Raw genomic sequence first — 20,600 nt, forward strand, 5'->3', positions numbered from 1 at the left:
CACTCACTGGAACTGAGAGACTGCACTGGGACAGAGAGAGAGACTGCATTAGGACAGAGAGAGAGACTGCACTGGGACAGAGAGAGAGACTGCACTGGGACAGAGAGAGAGACTGCTCTGGGACAGAGAGAGAGACTGCACTGGGACAGAGAGAGAGACTGCACTGGGACCGAGAGAGAGACTGCACTGGGACCGAGAGAGAGAGACTGCACTGGGACAGAGAGAGACTGCACTGGGACAGAGAGAGAGACTGCACTGGGACTGAGAGAGAGACTACACTGGGACAGACAGAGACTGCACTGGGACAGACAGAGACTGCACTGGGACAGAGAGAGAGACTGCACTGGGACAAAGGGAGACAGAGTGAGACTTCACTAGGGCAGAGAGAAAGAGAGAGACTGCACTGGGGCAGAGAGAGAGAGAATGGCTGCACTGGGACAGAGACAGAGACTGCACTGGGACAGAGAGAGACTGCACTGGGACAGAGGGAGACTGCACTGGGACAGAGAGAGACTGCACTGGGACAGAGAGAGACTGCACTGGGACAGAGAAAGACTGCACTGGGACAGAGAAAGACTGCACTGGGACAGAGAAAGACTGCACTGGGACAGAGAGAGACTGCACTGGGACAGAGAGAGACTGCACTGGGACAGAGAGAGACTGCACTGGGACAGAGAGAGACTGCACTGGGACAGAGAGAGACTGCACTGGGACAGAGAGAGACTGCACTGGGACAGAGAGAGACTGCACTGGGACAGAGAGAGACTGCACTGGGACAGAGAGAGACTGCACTGGGACAGAGAGAGAGACTGCACTGGGACACAGAGAGAGACTGCACTGGGACCGAGAGAGAGACTGCACTGGGACCGAGAGAGAGACTGCACTGGGACAGAGAGAGAGACTGCACTGGGACCGAGAGAGAGACTGCACTGGGACCGAGAGAGAGACTGCACTGGGACCGAGAGAGAGACTGCACTGGGACCGAGAGAGAGACTGCACTGGGACCGAGAGAGAGACTGCACTGGGACCGAGAGAGAGACTGCACTGGGACCGAGAGAGAGACTGCACTGTGACAGAGAGAGAGTCTGCACTGGGACAGAGAGGGAGACTGCACTGGGACAGAGAGAGAGACTGCACTGGGACAGAGAGAGAGACTGCACTGGGACAGAGAGAGAGACTGCACTGGGACAGAGAGAGAGACTGCACTGGGACAGACAGAGACTGCACTGGGACAGAGAGAGACTGTGCTGGGACAGAGAGGGACTGCACTGGGACAGAGAGACTGCACTGGGACAGAGAGAGACCGCACTGGGACAGAGAGAGACCGCACTGGGACAGAGAGAGACCGCACTGGGACAGAGAGAGACTGCACTGGAACAGAGAGGGAGACTGCACTGGGACAGAGAGGGAGACTGCACTGGGACTGAGAGAGGGAGAGAGGGGCTGCACTGGGACAAAGGGAGACAGAGTGAGACTTCACTAGGGCAGAGAGAAAGAGAGAGACTGCACTGGGGCAGAGAGAGAGAGAATGGCTGCACTGGGACAGAGAGAGACTGCACTGGGACAGAGAGAGACTGCACTGGGACAGAGAGAGACTGCACTGGGAGATATAGGGACAGCACTGGGACAGAGAGAGACTGCACTGGGACAAAGAGAGACTGCACTGGGACAGAGAGAGACTGAACTGGGACAGAGAGAGACTGCACTGGGAGAGAGAGAGACTGCACTGGGAGAGAGAGAGACTGCACTGGGAGAGACAGAGACTGCACTGGGACAGACAAAGACTGCACTGGGACAGACAGAGACTGCACTGGGACAGAGAGAGAGACTACACTGGGACAGAGAGAGAGACTACACTGGGACAGAGAGAGACTGCACTGGGACAGAGAGGGATACTGCCCTGGGGCAGAGAGGGAGACTGCAATGGGACAGAGAGGGAGACTGCACTGGGACAGAGTGTGAAACTGCACTGGGACAGAGAGTGAAACTGCACTGGGACAGAGAGTGAAACTGCACTGGGACAGAGAGTGAAACTGCACTGGGACAGAGAGAGACTGCACTGGGACAGAGAGAGACTGCACTGGGACAGAGAGAGAGACTGCACAGGGACAGAGAGAGAGACTGCACTGGGACAGAGACAGAGACTGCACTGGGACAGAGAGAGAAACTGCACTGGGACAGAGAGAGTGTGTAAGAGAGAAATAGACTGCACTGGGACAGAGGGAGGCTGCACTGGGACAGAGAGAGAGACTGCACTGGGACAGAAAAAGAGACTGCACTGGGACAGAGAGAGAGACTGCACTGGGACAGAAAGAGAGACTGCACTGGGACAGAGAGAGAGACTGCACTGGGACAGAGAGAGAGACTGCACTAGGACAGAGAGAGAGACTGCACTGGGACAGAGAGAGAGACTGCACTGGGACAGAGAGAGAGACTTCTCTGGGACAGAGAGAGAGACTGCACTGGGACAGAGAGAAAGAGACTGCACTGGGACAGAGAGAGAGACTGCACTGGGACCGAGAGAGAGACTGCACTGGGACCGAGAGAGAGAGACTGCACTGGGACCGAGAGAGAAACTGCACTGGGACCGAGAGAGAGACTACACTGGGACAGAGAGAGACTGCACTGCGACTGAGAGAGAGACTGCACTGGGACTGAGAGAGAGACTACACTGGGACAGACAGAGACTGCACTGGGACAGACAGAGACTGCACTGGGACAGAGAGAGAGACTGCACTGGGACAGAGAGAGAGACTACACTGGGACAGAGAGAGAGACTGCACTGGGACCGAGAGAGAGACTGCACTGGGACCGAGAGAGAGACTGCACTGGGACCGAGAGAGAGACTGCACTGGGACCGAGAGAGAGACTGCACTGGGACCGAGAGAGAGAATGCACTGGGACCGAGAGAGAGACTGCACTGCGACAGACAGAGACTGCACTGGGACAGAAAGAGAGGCTGCACTGGGACAGAGAGAGAGACTGCACTGGGACAGAGAGAGAGACTGCACTGGGACAGAGAGAGAGACTGCACTGGGACTGAGAGAGATACTGCACGGGCACAGAGAGAGATACTGCACTGGCACAGAGAGAGAGACTGCACTGGCACAGAGAGAGAGACTGCACTGGGACAGAGCGAGACTGCACTGGGACAGAGGGAGACTGCACTGGGACAGAGAGAGACTGCACTGGGACAGAGAGAGACTGCACTGGGACAGAGAGAGGCTGCACTGGGACATGGAGAGAGGCTGCACTGGGACATGGAGAGAGGCTGCACTGGGACAGAGAGAGGCTGCACTGGGACAGAGAGAGGCTGCACTGGGACAGAGAGAGACTGCACTGGGGCAGAGAGAGACTGCACTGGGACAGAGAGAGACTGCACTGGGACAGAGAGAGATTGCACTGGGACAGAGAGACTGCACTGGGACAGAGAGAGGCTGCACTGGGACAGAGAGAGACTGCACTGGGACAGAGAGAGACTGCACTGGAAGAGAGAGAGACAGCACTGGAACAGAGAGGGAGACTGCACTGGGACAGAGAGCGAGACTGCACTGGGACAGAGAGAGAGACTGCTCTGGGGCAGAGAGGGAGACTGCTCTTGGCCAGAGAGACTGCGCTTGGACAGCGAGAGACTGCACTGGGACAGAGTGGGAGACTGCACTGGGACAGAGAGAGGGAGAGAGGGGCTGCACTGGGACAAAGGGAGACAGAGTGAGACTTCACTAGGGCAGAGAGAAAGAGAGAGACTGCACTGGGGCAGAGAGAGAGAGAATGGCTGCACTGGGACAGAGAGAGACTGCACTGGGACAGAGAGAGACTGCACTGGGACAGAGAGAGACTGCACTGGGACAGAGAGAGACTGCACTGGGACAGAGAGAGAGAGTGAGACTGCATTGGCAGAGAGAGAGACTGCACTGGGGCAGAAAGAGAGAGAGTGGCTGCACTGGGACAGAGAGAGATACTGCACTGGGACAGAGAGACTGCACTGGGACAGACAGAGACTGGACTGGGAGATATAGGGACAGCACTGGGACAGAGAGAGACTGCACTGGGACAAAGAGAGACTGCACTGGGACAGAGAGAGACTGAACTGGGACAGAGAGAGACTGCACTGGGAGAGAGAGAGACTGCACTGGGAGAGAGAGAGACTGCACTGGGACAGACAGAGACTGCACTGGGACAGACAGAGACTGCACTGGGACAGAGAGAGAGACTACACTGGGACAGAGAGAGAGACTACACTGGGACAGAGAGAGACTGCACTGGGACAGAGAGGGAGACTGCAATGGGACAGAGCGGGAGACTGCACTGGGACAGAGAGTGAAACTGCACTGGGACAGAGAGTGAAACTGCACTGGGACAGACAGAGACTGCACTGGGACAGAGAGAGGCTGCACTGGGACAGAGAGAGACTGCACTGGGACAGAGAGAGACTGCACTGGGACAGAGAGAGACTGCACTGGGACAGAGAAAGACTGCACTGGGACAGAGAAAGACTGCACTGGGACAGAGAAAGACTGCACTGGGACAGAGAAAGACTGCACTGGGACAGAGAGAGACTGCACTGGGACAGAGAGAGACTGCACTGGGACAGAGAGAGACTGCACTGGGACAGAGAGAGAGACTGCACTGGGACAGAGAGAGAGACTGCCCTGGGACAGAGAGAGAGACTGCACTGGGACACAGAGAGAGACTGCACTGGGACCGAGAGAGAGACTGCACTGGGACCGAGAGAGAGACTGCACTGGGACCGAGAGAGAGACTGCACTGGGACCGAGAGAGAGACTGCACTGGGACCGAGAGAGAGACTGCACTGGGACCGAGAGAGAGACTGCACTGGGACCGAGAGAGAGACTGCACTGTGACAGAGAGAGAGTCTGCACTGGGACAGAGAGAGAGACTGCACTGGGACAGAGAGAGAGACTGCACTGGGACAGAGAGAGAGACTGCACTGGGACAGAGAGAGAGACTGCACTGGGACAGAGAGAGAGACTGCACTGGGACAGACAGAGACTGCACTGGGACAGAGAGAGACTGCGCTGGGACAGAGAGGGACTGCACTGGGACAGAGAGACTGCACTGGGACAGAGAGAGACTGCACTGGGACAGAGAGAGACCGCACTGGGACAGAGAGAGACCGCACTGGGACAGAGAGAGACTGCACTGGAACAGAGAGGGAGACTGCACTGGGACAGAGAGGGAGACTGCACTGGGACAGAGAGGGAGACTGCACTGGGACAGAGAGGGAGACTGCACTGGGACAGAGAGGGAGACTGCACTGGGACAGAGAGAGAGACTGCACTGGGACAGAGAGAGAGACTGCACAGGGACAGAGAGAGAGACTGCACTGGGACAGAGAGAGAGACTGCACTGGGACAGACAGAGACTGCACTGGGACAGAGAGAGAGACTGCACTGGGACAGAGACTGGACTGGTACAGAGCGAGATTCTGCACTGGGACAGAGAGAGAGACTGCACTGGGACAGAGAGAGAGACTGCACTGGGACAGAGAGAGAGACTGCACTGGGACAGAGAGAGAGACTGCACTGGGACAGAGAGAGAGACTGCACTGGGACAGAGAGAGAGAGACTGCACTGGGACAGAGAGAGAGACTGCACTGGGACAGAGAGAGGCTGCACTGGGACATGGAGAGAGGCTGCACTGGGACATGGAGAGAGGCTGCACTGGGACATGGAGAGAGGCTGCACTGGGACAGAGAGAGGCTGCACTGGGACAGAGAGAGGCTGCACTGGGACAGAGAGAGGCTGCACTGGGACAGAGAGAGGCTGCACTGGGACAGAGAGAGGCTGCACTGGGACAGAGAGGGACTGCACTGGGACAGAGAGGGACTGCACTGGGACAGAGAGGGACTGCACTGGGACAGAGAGGGACTGCACTGGGACAGAGAGACTGCACTGGGACAGAGAGAGACTGCACTGGGACAGAGAGAGGCCGCACTGGGACAGAGAGAGACTGCACTGGGACAGAGAGAGACTGCACTGGGACAGAGAGAGACTGCACTGGAACAGAGAGGGAGACTGCACTGGGACAGAGAGGGAGACTGCACTGGGACAGAGAGGGAGACTGCACTGGGACAGAGAGGGAGACTGCACTGGGACAGAGAGAGAGACTGCACAGGGACAGAGAGAGAGACTGCACTGGGACAGAGAGAGAGACTGCACAGGGACAGAGAGAGAGACTGCACTGGGACAGAGAGAGAGACTGCACTGGGACAGAGAGAGAGACTGCACTGGGACAGAGAGAGAGACTGCACTGGGACAGAGAGAGACTGCACTGGGACAGAGAGAGAGACTGCACTGGGACAGAGACTGGACTGGTACAGAGCGAGATTCTGCACTGGGACAGAGAGAGACTGCACTGGGACAGAGAGAGAGACTGCACTGGGACAGAGAGAGAGACTGCACTGGGACAGAGAGAGAGACTGCACTGGGACAGAGAGAGAGACTGCACTGGGACAGAGAGAGAGACTGCACTGGGACAGAGAGAGAGACTGCACTGGGACAGAGAGAGGCTGCACTGGGACAGAGAGAGGCTGCACTGGGACATGGAGAGAGGCTGCACTGGGACATGGAGAGAGGCTGCACTGGGACATGGAGAGAGGCTGCACTGGGACAGAGAGAGGCTGCACTGGGACAGAGAGAGGCTGCACTGGGACAGAGAGAGGCTGCACTGGGACAGAGAGAGGCTGCACTGGGACAGAGAGAGGCTGCACTGGGACAGAGAGAGACTGCACTGGGGCAGAGACAGACTGCACTGGGACAGAGAGAGACTGCACTGGGACAGAGAGAGACTGCACTGGGACAGAGAGAGACTGCACTGGGACAGAGAGAGACTGCACTGGGACAGAGAGAGACTGCACTGGGACAGAGAGAGACTGCACTGGAAGAGAGAGAGACAGCACTGGAACAGAGAGGGAGACTGCACTGGGACAGAGAGCGAGACTGCACTGGGACAGAGAGAGAGACTGCTCTGGGCCAGAGAGGGAGACTGCTCTTGGCCAGAGAGACTGCGCTTGGACAGCGAGAGACTGCACTGGGACAGAGTGGGAGACTGCACTGGGACAGAGAGAGGGGCTGCACTGGGACAAAGGGAGACAGAGTGAGACTTCACTAGGGCAGAGAGAAAGAGAGAGACTGCACTGGGGCAGAGAGAGAGAGAATGGCTGCACTGGGACAGAGAGAGACTGCACTGGGACAGAGAGAGACTGCACTGGGACAGAGAGAGACTGCACTGGGACAGAGAGAGAGAGTGAGACTGCATTGGCAGAGAGAGAGACTGCACTGGGGCAGAAAGAGAGAGAGTGGCTGCACTGGGACAGAGAGAGATACTGCACTGGGACAGAGAGACTGCACTGGGACAGACAGAGACTGGACTGGGAGATATAGGGACAGCACTGGGACAGAGAGAGACTGCACCGGGACAAAGAGAGACTGAACTGGGACAGAGAGAGACTGCACTGGGAGAGAGAGAGACTGCACTGGGAGAGAGAGAGATTGCACTGGGACAGACAGAGACTGCACTGGGACAGACAGAGACTGCACTGGGACAGACAGAGAGACTACACTGGGACAGAGAGAGAGACTACACTGGGACAGAGAGAGACTGCACTGGGACAGAGAGGGAGACTGCACTGGGGCAGAGAGGGAGACTGCAATGGGACAGAGCGGGAGACTGCACTGGGACAGAGAGTGAAACTGCACTGGGACAGAGAGTGAAACTGCACTGGGACAGACAGAGACTGCACTGGGACAGAGAGAGACTGCACTGGGACAGAGAGAGACTGCACTGGGACAGAGAGAGACTGCACTGGGACAGAGAGAGACTGCACTGGGACAGAGAAAGACTGCACTGGGACAGAGAAAGACTGCACTGGGACAGAGAAAGACTGCACTGGGACAGAGAAAGACTGCACTGGGACAGAGAAAGACTGCACTGGGACAGAGAAAGACTGCACTGGGACAGAGAAAGACTGCACTGGGACAGAGAAAGACTACACTGGGACAGAGAAAGACTGCACTGGGACAGAGAGAGACTGCACTGGGACAGAGAGAGACTGCACTGGGACAGAGAGAGACTGCACTGGGACAGAGAGAGAGACTGCACTGGGACAGAGAGAGAGACTGCACTGGGACACAGAGAGAGACTGCACTGGGACCGAGAGAGAGACTGGACTGGTACAGAGCGAGATTCTGCACTGGGACAGAGAGAGAGACTGCACTGGGACAGAGAGAGAGACTGCACTGGGACTGAGAGAGAGACTGCACTGGGACAGAGAGAGAGACTGCACTGGGACAGAGAGAGAGACTGCACTGGGACAGAGAGAGAGACTGCACTGGGACAGAGAGAGAGACTGCACTGGGACAGAGAGAGAGACTGCACTGGGACAGAGAGAGAGACTGCACTGGGACAGAGAGAGAGACTGCACTGGGACAGAGAGAGGCTGCACTGGGACATGGAGAGAGGCTGCACTGGGACATGGAGAGAGGCTGCACTGGGACAGAGAGAGGCTGCACTGGGACAGAGAGAGGCTGCACTGGGACAGAGAGAGGCTGCACTGGGACAGAGAGAGGCTGCACTGGGACAGAGAGGGACTGCACTGGGACAGAGAGGGACTGCACTGGGACAGAGAGACTGCACTGGGACAGAGAGAGACTGCACTGGGACAGAGAGAGACCGCACTGGGACAGAGAGAGACCGCACTGGGACAGAGAGAGACTGCACTGGAACAGAGAGGGAGACTGCACTGGGACAGAGAGGGAGACTGCACTGGGACAGAGAGGGAGACTGCACTGGGACAGAGAGGGAGACTGCACTGGGACAGAGAGGGAGACTGCACTGGGACAGAGAGAGAGACTGCACAGGGACAGAGAGAGAGACTGCACTGGGACAGAGAGAGAGACTGCACTGGGACAGAGAGAGAGACTGCACTGGGACAGAGAGAGAGACTGCACTGGGACAGAGAGAGAGACTGCACTGGGACAGAGACTGGACTGGTACAGAGCGAGATTCTGCACTGGGACAGAGAGAGAGACTGCACTGGGACAGAGAGAGAGTCTGCACTGGGACAGAGAGAGAGACTGCACTGGGACAGAGAGAGAGACTGCACTGGGACAGAGAGAGAGACTGCACTGGGACAGAGAGAGAGACTGCACTGGGACAGAGAGAGAGACTGCACTGGGACAGAGAGAGACTGCACTGGGACAGAGAGAGGCTGCACTGGGACATGGAGAGAGGCTGCACTGGGACATGGAGAGAGGCTGCACTGGGACAGAGAGAGGCTGCACTGGGACAGAGAGAGGCTGCACTGGGACAGAGAGAGGCTGCACTGGGACAGAGAGAGACTGCACTGGGGCAGAGAGAGACTGCACTGGGACAGAGAGAGACTGCACTGGGACAGAGAGAGACTGCACTGGGACAGAGAGAGACTGCACTGGGACAGAGAGAGACTGCACTGGGACAGAGAGAGACTGCACTGGGACAGAGAGAGACTGCACTGGGACAGAGAGAGACTGCACTGGGACAGAGAGAGACTGCACTGGAAGAGAGAGAGACAGCACTGGAACAGAGAGGGAGACTGAACTGGGACAGAGAGCGAGACTGCACTGGGACAGAGAGAGAGACTGCTCTGGGCCAGAGAGGGAGACTGCTCTTGGCCAGAGAGACTGCGCTTGGACAGCGAGAGACTGCACTGGGACAGAGTGGGAGACTGCACTGGGACAGAGAGAGGGAGAGAGGGGCTGCACTGGGACAAAGGGAGACAGAGTGAGACTTCACTAGGGCAGAGAGAAAGAGAGAGACTGCACTGGGGCAGAGAGAGAGAGAATGGCTGCACTGGGACAGAGAGAGACTGCACTGGGACAGAGAGAGACTGCACTGGGACAGAGAGAGACTGCACTGGGACAGAGAGAGACTGCACTGGGACAGAGAGAGAGAGTGAGACTGCATTGGCAGAGAGAGAGACTGCACTGGGGCAGAAAGAGAGACTGCACTGGGACAGAGAGAGAGACTGCACTGGGACAGACAGAGAGACTGCACTGGGACAGAGAGAGAGACTGCACTGGGACAGAGACTGGACTGGTACAGAGCGAGATTCTGCACTGGGACAGAGAGAGAGACTGCACTGGGACAGAGAGAGAGACTGCACTGGGACAGAGAGAGAGACTGCACTGGGACAGAGAGAGAGACTGCACTGGGACAGAGAGAGAGACTGCACTGGGACAGAGAGAGAGACTGCACTGGGACAGAGAGAGAGACTGCACTGGGACAGAGAGAGAGACTGCACTGGGACAGAGAGAGAGACTGCACTGGGACAGAGAGAGAGACTGCACTGGGACAGAGACTGGACTGGTACAGAGCGAGATTCTGCACTGGGACAGAGAGAGACTGCACTGGGACAGAGAGAGAGACTGCACTGGGACAGAGAGAGAGACTGCACTGGGACAGAGAGAGAGACTGCACTGGGACAGAGAGAGAGACTGCACTGGGACAGAGAGAGAGACTGCACTGGGACAGAGAGAGGCTGCACTGGGACATGGAGAGAGGCTGCACTGGGACATGGAGAGAGGCTGCACTGGGACATGGAGAGAGGCTGCACTGGGACAGAGAGAGGCTGCACTGGGACAGAGAGAGGCTGCACTGGGACAGAGAGAGGCTGCACTGGGACAGAGAGAGGCTGCACTGGGACAGAGAGAGGCTGCACTGGGACAGAGAGAGACTGCACTGGGGCAGAGACAGACTGCACTGGGACAGAGAGAGACTGCACTGGGACAGAGAGAGACTGCACTGGGACAGAGAGAGACTGCACTGGGACAGAGAGAGACTGCACTGGGACAGAGAGAGACTGCACTGGGACAGAGAGAGACTGCACTGGAACAGAGAGAGACAGCACTGGAACAGAGAGGGAGACTGCACTGGGACAGAGAGCGAGACTGCACTGGGACAGAGAGAGAGACTGCTCTGGGCCAGAGAGGGAGACTGCTCTTGGCCAGAGAGACTGCGCTTGGACAGCGAGAGACTGCACTGGGACAGAGTGGGAGACTGCACTGGGACAGAGAGAGGGGCTGCACTGGGACAAAGGGAGACAGAGTGAGACTTCACTAGGGCAGAGAGAAAGAGAGAGACTGCACTGGGGCAGAGAGAGAGAGAATGGCTGCACTGGGACAGAGAGAGACTGCACTGGGACAGAGAGAGACTGCACTGGGACAGAGAGAGAGAGTGAGACTGCATTGGCAGAGAGAGAGACTGCACTGGGGCAGAAAGAGAGAGAGTGGCTGCACTGGGACAGAGAGAGATACTGCACTGGGACAGAGAGACTGCACTGGGACAGACAGAGACTGGACTGGGAGATATAGGGACAGCACTGGGACAGAGAGAGACTGCACCGGGACAAAGAGAGACTGAACTGGGACAGAGAGAGACTGCACTGGGAGAGAGAGAGACTGCACTGGGAGAGAGAGAGACTGCACTGGGACAGACAGAGACTGCACTGGGACAGACAGAGACTGCACTGGGACAGACAGAGAGACTACACTGGGACAGAGAGAGAGACTACACTGGGACAGAGAGAGACTGCACTGGGACAGAGAGGGAGACTGCACTGGGGCAGAGAGGGAGACTGCAATGGGACAGAGCGGGAGACTGCACTGGGACAGAGAGTGAAACTGCACTGGGACAGAGAGTGAAACTGCACTGGGACAGACAGAGACTGCACTGGGACAGAGAGAGACTGCACTGGGACAGAGAGAGACTGCACTGGGACAGAGAGAGACTGCACTGGGACAGAGAAAGACTGCACTGGGACAGAGAAAGACTGCACTGGGACAGAGAAAGACTGCACTGGGACAGAGAAAGACTGCACTGGGACAGAGAAAGACTGCACTGGGACAGAGAAAGACTGCACTGGGACAGAGAAAGACTGCACTGGGACAGAGAAAGACTGCACTGGGACAGAGAGAGACTGCACTGGGACAGAGAGAGACTGCACTGGGACAGAGAGAGACTGCACTGGGACAGAGAGAGAGACTGCACTGGGACAGAGAGAGAGACTGCACTGGGACAGAGAGAGAGACTGCACTGGGACACAGAGAGAGACTGCACTGGGACCGAGAGAGAGACTGCACTGGGACCGAGAGAGAGACTGCACTGGGACCGAGAGAGAGACTGCACTGGGACCGAGAGAGAGACTGCACTGGGACCGAGAGAGAGACTGCACTGTGACAGAGAGAGAGTCTGCACTGGGACAGAGAGAGAGACTGCACTGGGACAGAGAGAGACTGCACTGGGACAGAGAGAGACTGCACTGGGACAGAGAGAGACTGCACTGGGACAGAGAGAGAGACTGCACTGGGACAGAGAGAGAGACTGCACTGGGACACAGAGAGAGACTGCACTGGGACCGAGAGAGAGACTGCACTGGGACCGAGAGAGAGACTGCACTGGGACAGAGAGAGAGACTGCACTGGGACCGAGAGAGAGACTGCACTGGGACCGAGAGAGAGACTGCACTGTGACAGAGAGAGAGTCTGCACTGGGACAGAGAGAGAGACTGCACTGGGACAGAGAGAGAGACTGCACTGGGACAGAGAGAGAGACTGCACTGGGACAGACAGAGACTGCACTGGGACAGAGAGAGACTGCGCTGGGACAGAGAGGGACTGCACTGGGACAGAGAGACTGCACTGGGACAGAGAGAGACTGCACTGGGACAGAGAGAGACCGCACTGGGACAGAGAGAGACCGCACTGGGACAGAGAGAGACTGCACTGGAACAGAGAGGGAGACTGCACTGGGACAGAGAGGGAGACTGCACTGGGACAGAGAGGGAGACTGCACTGGGACAGAGAGGGAGACTGCACTGGGACAGAGAGAGAGACTGCACAGGGACAGAGAGAGAGACTGCACTGGGACAGAGAGAGAGACTGCAATGGGACAGACAGAGACTGCACTGGGACAGAGAGAGAGACTGGACTGGGACAGAGACTGGACTGGTACAGAGCGAGATTCTGCACTGGGACAGAGAGAGAGACTGCACTGGGACAGAGAGAGAGACTGCACTGGGACTGAGAGAGAGACTGCACTGGGACAGAGAGAGAGACTGCACTGGGACAGAGAGAGAGACTGCACTGGGACAGAGAGAGAGACTGCACTGGGACAGAGAGAGAGACTGCACTGGGACAGAGAGAGAGACTGCACTGGGACAGAGAGAGAGACTGCACTGGGACAGAGAGAGGCTGCACTGGGACATGGAGAGAGGCTGCACTGGGACATGGAGAGAGGCTGCACTGGGACAGAGAGAGGCTGCACTGGGACAGAGAGAGGCTGCACTGGGACAGAGAGAGGCTGCACTGGGACAGAGAGAGGCTGCACTGGGACAGAGAGGGACTGCACTGGGACAGAGAGGGACTGCACTGGGACAGAGAGACTGCACTGGGACAGAGAGAGACTGCACTGGGACAGAGAGAGACCGCACTGGGACAGAGAGAGACCGCACTGGGACAGAGAGAGACTGCACTGGGACAGAGAGGGAGACTGCACTGGGACAGAGAGGGAGACTGCACTGGGACAGAGAGGGAGACTGCACTGGGACAGAGAGAGAGACTGCACAGGGACAGAGAGAGAGACTGCACTGGGACAGAGAGAGAGACTGCACTGGGACAGAGAGAGAGACTGCACTGGGACAGAGAGAGAGACTGCACTGGGACAGAGACTGGACTGGTACAGAGCGAGATTCTGCACTGGGACAGAGAGAGAGACTGCACTGGGACAGAGAGAGAGTCTGCACTGGGACAGAGAGAGAGACTGCACTGGGACAGAGAGAGAGACTGCACTGGGACAGAGAGAGAGACTGCACTGGGACAGAGAGAGAGACTGCACTGGGACAGAGAGAGAGACTGCACTGGGACAGAGAGAGACTGCACTGGGACAGAGAGAGGCTGCACTGGGACATGGAGAGAGGCTGCACTGGGACATGGAGAGAGGCTGCACTGGGACAGAGAGAGGCTGCACTGGGACAGAGAGAGGCTGCACTGGGACAGAGAGAGGCTGCACTGGGACAGAGAGAGACTGCACTGGGGCAGAGAGAGACTGCACTGGGACAGAGAGAGACTGCACTGGGACAGAGAGAGACTGCACTGGGACAGAGAGAGACTGCACTGGGACAGAGAGAGACTGCACTGGGACAGAGAGAGACTGCACTGGGACAGAGAGAGACTGCACTGGAAGAGAGAGAGACAGCACTGGAACAGAGAGGGAGACTGAACTGGGACAGAGAGCGAGACTGCACTGGGACAGAGAGAGAGACTGCTCTGGGCCAGAGAGGGAGACTGCTCTTGGCCAGAGAGACTGCGCTTGGACAGCGAGAGACTGCACTGGGACAGAGTGGGAGACTGCACTGGGACAGAGAGAGGGAGAGAGGGGCTGCACTGGGACAAAGGGAGACAGAGTGAGACTTCACTAGGGCAGAGAGAAAGAGAGAGACTGCACTGGGGCAGAGAGAGAGAGAATGGCTGCACTGGGACAGAGAGAGACTGCACTGGGACAGAGAGAGACTGCACTGGGACAGAGAGAGACTGCACTGGGACAGAGAGAGACTGCACTGGGACAGAGAGAGAGAGAGTGAGACTGCATTGGCAGAGAGAGAGACTGCACTGGGGCAGAAAGAGAGAGAGTGGCTGCACTGGGACAGAGAGAGATACTGCACTGGGACAGAGAGACTGCACTGGGACAGACAGAGACTGGACTGGGAGATATAGGGACAGCACTGGGACAGAGAGAGACTGCACTGGGACAAAGAGAGACTGCACTGGGACAAAGAGAGACTGAACTGGGACAGAGAGAGACTGCACTGGGAGAGAGAGAGACTGCACTGGGAGAGAGAGAGACTGCACTGGGACAGACAGAGACTGCACTGGGACAGACAGAGACTGCACTGGGACAGAGAGAGAGACTACACTGGGACAGAGAGAGAGACTACACTGGGACAGAGAGAGACTGCACTGGGACAGAGAGGGAGACTGCACTGGGGCAGAGAGGGAGACTGCAATGGGACAGAGCGGGAGACTGCACTGGGACAGAGAGTGAAACTGCACTGGGACAGAGAGTGAAACTGCACTGGGACAGACAGAGACTGCACTGGGACAGAGAGAGACTGCACTGGGACAGAGAGAGACTGCACTGGGACAGAGAGAGACTGCACTGGGACAGAGAAAGACTGCACTGGGACAGAGAAAGACTGCACTGGGACAGAGAAAGACTGCACTGGGACAGAGAAAGACTGCACTGGGACAGAGAAAGACTGCACTGGGACAGAGAAAGACTGCACTGGGACAGAGAGAGACTGCACTGGGACAGAGAGAGACTGCACTGGGACAGAGAGAGACTGCACTGGGACAGAGAGAGAGACTGCACTGGGACAGAGAGAGAGACTGCACTGGGACACAGAGAGAGACTGCACTGGGACCGAGAGAGAGACTGCACTGGGACCGAGAGAGAGACTGCACTGGGACCGAGAGAGAGACTGCACTGTGACAGAGAGAGAGTCTGCACTGGGACAGAGAGAGAGACTGCACTGGGACAGAGAGAGAGACTGCACTGGGACAGAGAGAGAGACTGCACTGGGACAGAGAGAGAGACTGCACTGGGACAGAGAGAGAGACTGCACTGGGACAGACAGAGACTGCACTGGGACAGAGAGAGACTGCACTGGGACAGAGAGAGACTGCGCTGGGACAGAGAGGGACTGCACTGGGACAGAGAGACTGCACTGGGACAGAGAGAGACTGCACTGGGACAGAGAGAGACCGCACTGGGACAGAGAGAGACCGCACTGGGACAGAGAGAGACTGCACTGGAACAGAGAGGGAGACTGCACTGGGACAGAGAGGGAGACTGCACTGGGACAGAGAGGGAGACTGCACTGGGACAGAGAGGGAGACTGCACTGGGACAGAGAGAGAGACTGCACTGGGACAGAGAGAGAGACTGCACTGGGACAGAGAGAGAGACTGCACTGGGACAGAGAGAGAGACTGCACTGGGACAGAGAGAGAGACTGCACTGGGACAGACAGAGACTGCACTGGGACAGAGAGAGAGACTGCACTGGGACAGAGACTGGACTGGTACAGAGCGAGATTCTGCACTGGGACAGAGAGAGAGACTGCACTGGGACAGAGAGAGAGACTGCACTGGGACAGAGAGAGAGACTGCACTGGGACAGAGAGAGAGACTGCACTGGGACAGAGAGAGAGACTGCACTGGGACAGAGAGAGAGACTGCACTGGGACAGAGAGAGAGACTGCACTGGGACAGAGAGAGAGGCTGCACTGGGACTGAGAGAGAGACTGAACTGGGACAGAGAGAGAGACTGCACTGGGACAGAGAGAGAGACTGCACTGGGACAGAGTGAGAGAGACTGCACTGGGACAGAGAGAGAGAGAGACTGCACTGGGACCGAGTGAGAGACTGCACTGGGGCAGAGAGAAAGAGAGAGACTGCATTGGAGCAGAGAGAGAGTGAGACTGCATTGGCAGAGAGAGAGGGACTGCACTGGGACAGAGAGAGAGACTGCACTGGGACAGAGAGAGAGACTGCATTGGGACAGAGAGAAAGAGAGAGACTGCATTGGAGCAGAGAGAGAGAGAGACTGCATTGGCAGAGAGAGAGGGACTGCACTGGGACAGAGAAAGAGTGGCTGCACTGGGACAGAAAGAGAGTGAGAGGCTGCATTGGGATAGAAAGAGAGAGAGAATGCACTGGGACAGAAAGAGAGACTGCACTGGGGGACAGAGACTGCACTGAGGCAGAAGAAGAGTGAGAGAGAAGCAGCACTGGGGCAGAGAGAGAGTGGGAGTGAGGCTGCACTGGGGCAGAGAGAGAGTGGGAGAGAGGCTGCACTGGGGCAGAGAGAGAGACTGCAGTGGGATACAGAGAGGGAGCCTGCACTGGGCAGAGAGAGAGAGGCTGCACTGAGGCAGAGAGAGGGAAAGAGGGGCTGAACTGGGGCAAAGAGAAAGAGAGAGGCTGCACTGGGGAGAGAGAGAGAGAGAGTGAGACTGCATTGGCAGAGAGAGAGAGACTGCACTGGGGCAGAGAGAGAGAGAACACTCACTGGAACTGAGAGACTGCACTGGGGCAGCGAGAGACTGCACTGGGACTGAGAGAGAGACTACACTGGGACAGACAGAGACTGCACTGGGACAGACAGAGACTGCACTGGGACAGAGAGAGAGACTGTACTGGGACAAAGGGAGACAGAGTGAGACTTCACTAGGGCAGAGAGAAAGAGAGAGACTGCACTGGGGCAGAGAGAGAGAGAGACTGCACTGGGACAGAGAGAGACTGCACTGGGACAGAGAGAGACTGCACTGGGACAGAGAGAGACTGCACTGGGACAGAGAAAGACTGCACTGGGACAGAGAAAGACTGCACTGGGACAGAGAAAGACTGCACTGGGACAGAGAAAGACTGCACTGGGACAGAGAAAGACTGCACTGGGACAGAGAAAGACTGCACTGGGACAGAGAGAGACTGCACTGGGACAGAGAGAGACTGCACTGGGACAGAGAGAGACTGCACTGGGACAGAGAGAGACTGCACTGGGACAGAGAGAGACTGCACTGGGACAGAGAGAGACTGCACTGGGACAGAGAGAGACTGCACTGGGACAGAGAGAGACTGCACTGGGACAGAGAGAGAGACTGCACTGGGACACAGAGAGAGACTGCACTGGGACCGAGAGAGAGACTGCACTGGGACCGAGAGAGAGACTACACTGGGACCGAGAGAGAGACTGCACTGGGACCGAGAGAGAGACTGCACTGGGACCGAGAGAGAGACTGCACTGGGACCGAGAGAGAGACTGCACTGTGACAGAGAGAGAGTCTGCACTGGGACAGAGAGAGAGACTGCACTGGGACAGAGAGAGAGACTGCACTGGGACAGAGAGAGAGACTGCACTGGGACAGAGAGAGAGACTGCACTGGGACAGACAGAGACTGCACTGGGACAGAGAGAGACTGCGCTGGGACAGAGAGGGACTGCACTGGGACAGAGAGACTGCACTGGGACAGAGAGAGACTGCACTGGGACAGAGAGAGACCGCACTGGGACAGAGAGAGACCGCACTGGGACAGAGAGAGACCGCACTGGGACAGAGAGAGACTGCACTGGAACAGAGAGGGAGACTGCACTGGAACAGAGAGGGAGACTGCACTGGGACTGAGAGAGGGAGAGAGGGGCTGCACTGGGACAAAGGGAGACAGAGTGAGACTTCACTAGGGCAGAGAGAAAGAGAGAGACTGCACTGGGGCAGAGAGAGAGAGAATGGCTGCACTGGGACAGAGAGAGACTGCACTGGGACAGAGAGAGACTGCACTGGGACAGAGAGAGACTGCACTGGGACAGAGAGAGACTGGACTGGGAGATATAGGGACAGCACTGGGACAGAGAGAGACTGCACTGGGACAAAGAGAGACTGCACTGGGACAGAGAGAGACTGAACTGGGACAGAGAGAGACTGCACTGGGAGAGAGAGAGACTGCACTGGGACAGACAGAGACTGCACTGGGACAGACAGAGACTGCACTGGGACAGACAGAGACTGCACTGGGACAGACAGAGACTGCACTGGGACAGAGAGAGAGACTACACTGGGACAGAGAGAGAGACTACACTGGGACAGAGAGAGACTGCACTGGGACAGAGAGGGATACTGCACTGGGGCAGAGAGGGAGACTGCAATGGGACAGAGAGGGAGACTGCACTGGGATAGAGTGTGAAACTGCACTGGGACAGAGAGTGAAACTGCACTGGGACAGAGAGTGAAACTGCACTGGGACAGAGAGTGAAACTGCACTGGGACAGAGAGTGAAACTGCACTGGGACAGAGAGTGAAACTGCACTGGGACAGAGAGAGACTGCACTGGGACAGAGAGAGACTGCACTGGGACAGAGAGAGAGACTGCACAGGGACAGAGAGAGAGACTGCACTGGGCCGAGAGAGAGACTGCACTGGGACAGAGACAGAGACTGCACTGGGACAGAGAGAGAAACTGCACTGGGACAGAGAGAGTATGTAAGAGAGAAATAGACTGCACTGGGACAGAGGGAGGCTGCACTGGGACAGAGAGAGAGACTGCACTGGGACAGAAAAAGAGACTGCACTGGGACAGAGAGAGAGACTGCACTGGGACAGAAAGAGAGACTGCACTGGGACAGAGAGAGAGACTGCACTAGGACAGAGAGAGAGACTGCACTGGGACAGAGAGAGAGACTGCACTGGGACAGATAGAGAGACTTCTCTGGGACAGAGAGAGAGACTGCACTGGGACTGAGAGAAAGAGACTGCACTGGGACAGAGAGAGAGACTGCACTGGGACCGAGAGAGAGACTGCACTGGGACCGAGAGAGAGAGACTGCACTGGGACCGAGAGAGAAACTGCACTGGGACCGAGAGAGAGACTGCACTGGGACAGACAGAGACTGCACTGGGACAGAGAGAGAGACTACACTGGGACAGAGAGAGAGACTACACTGGGACAGAGAGAGACTGCACTGGGACAGAGAGGGAGACTGCACTGGGGCAGAGAGGGAGACTGCAATGGGACAGAGCGGGAGACTGCACTGGGACAGAGAGTGAAACTGCACTGGGACAGAGAGTGAAACTGCACTGGGACAGACAGAGACTGCACTGGGACAGAGAGAGACTGCACTGGGACAGAGAGAGACTGCACTGGGACAGAGAGAGACTGCACTGGGACAGAGAAAGACTGCACTGGGACAGAGAAAGACTGCACTGGGACAGAGAAAGACTGCACTGGGACAGAGAAAGACTGCACTGGGACAGAGAAAGACTGCACTGGGACAGAGAAAGACTGCACTGGGACAGAGAAAGACTGCACTGGGACAGAGAAAGACTGCACTGGGACAGAGAAAGACTGCACTGGGACAGAGAGAGACTGCACTGGGACAGAGAGAGACTGCACTGGGACAGAGAGAGACTGCACTGGGACAGAGAGAGAGACTGCACTGGGACACAGAGAGAGACTGCACTGGGACACAGAGAGAGACTGCACTGGGACCGAGAGAGAGACTGCACTGGGACCGAGAGAGAGACTGCACTGGGACCGAGAGAGAGACTGCACTGGGACCGAGAGAGAGACTGCACTGGGACCGAGAGAGAGACTGCACTGGGACCGAGAGAGAGACTGCACTGTGACAGAGAGAGAGTCTGCACTGGGACAGAGAGAGAGACTGCACTGGGACAGAGAGAGAGACTGCACTGGGACAGAGAGAGATACTGCACTGGGACAGAGAGAGAGACTGCACTGGGACAGAGAGAGAGACTGCACTGGGACAGAGAGAGAGACTGCACTGGGACAGACAGAGACTGCACTGGGACAGAGAGAGACTGCACTGGGACAGAGAGAGACTGCGCTGGGACAGAGAGGGACTGCACTGGGACAGAGAGAGAGACTGCACTGGGACAGAGAGGGAGACTGCACTGGGACAGAGAGGGAGACTGCACTGGGACAGAGAGGGAGACTGCACTGGGACAGAGAGGGAGACTGCACTGGGACAGAGAG

This window comes from Scyliorhinus torazame, chromosome 1 (genome assembly GCF_047496885.1).
Source record: "Scyliorhinus torazame isolate Kashiwa2021f chromosome 1, sScyTor2.1, whole genome shotgun sequence".
Classification (NCBI taxonomy): domain Eukaryota; kingdom Metazoa; phylum Chordata; class Chondrichthyes; order Carcharhiniformes; family Scyliorhinidae; genus Scyliorhinus; species Scyliorhinus torazame.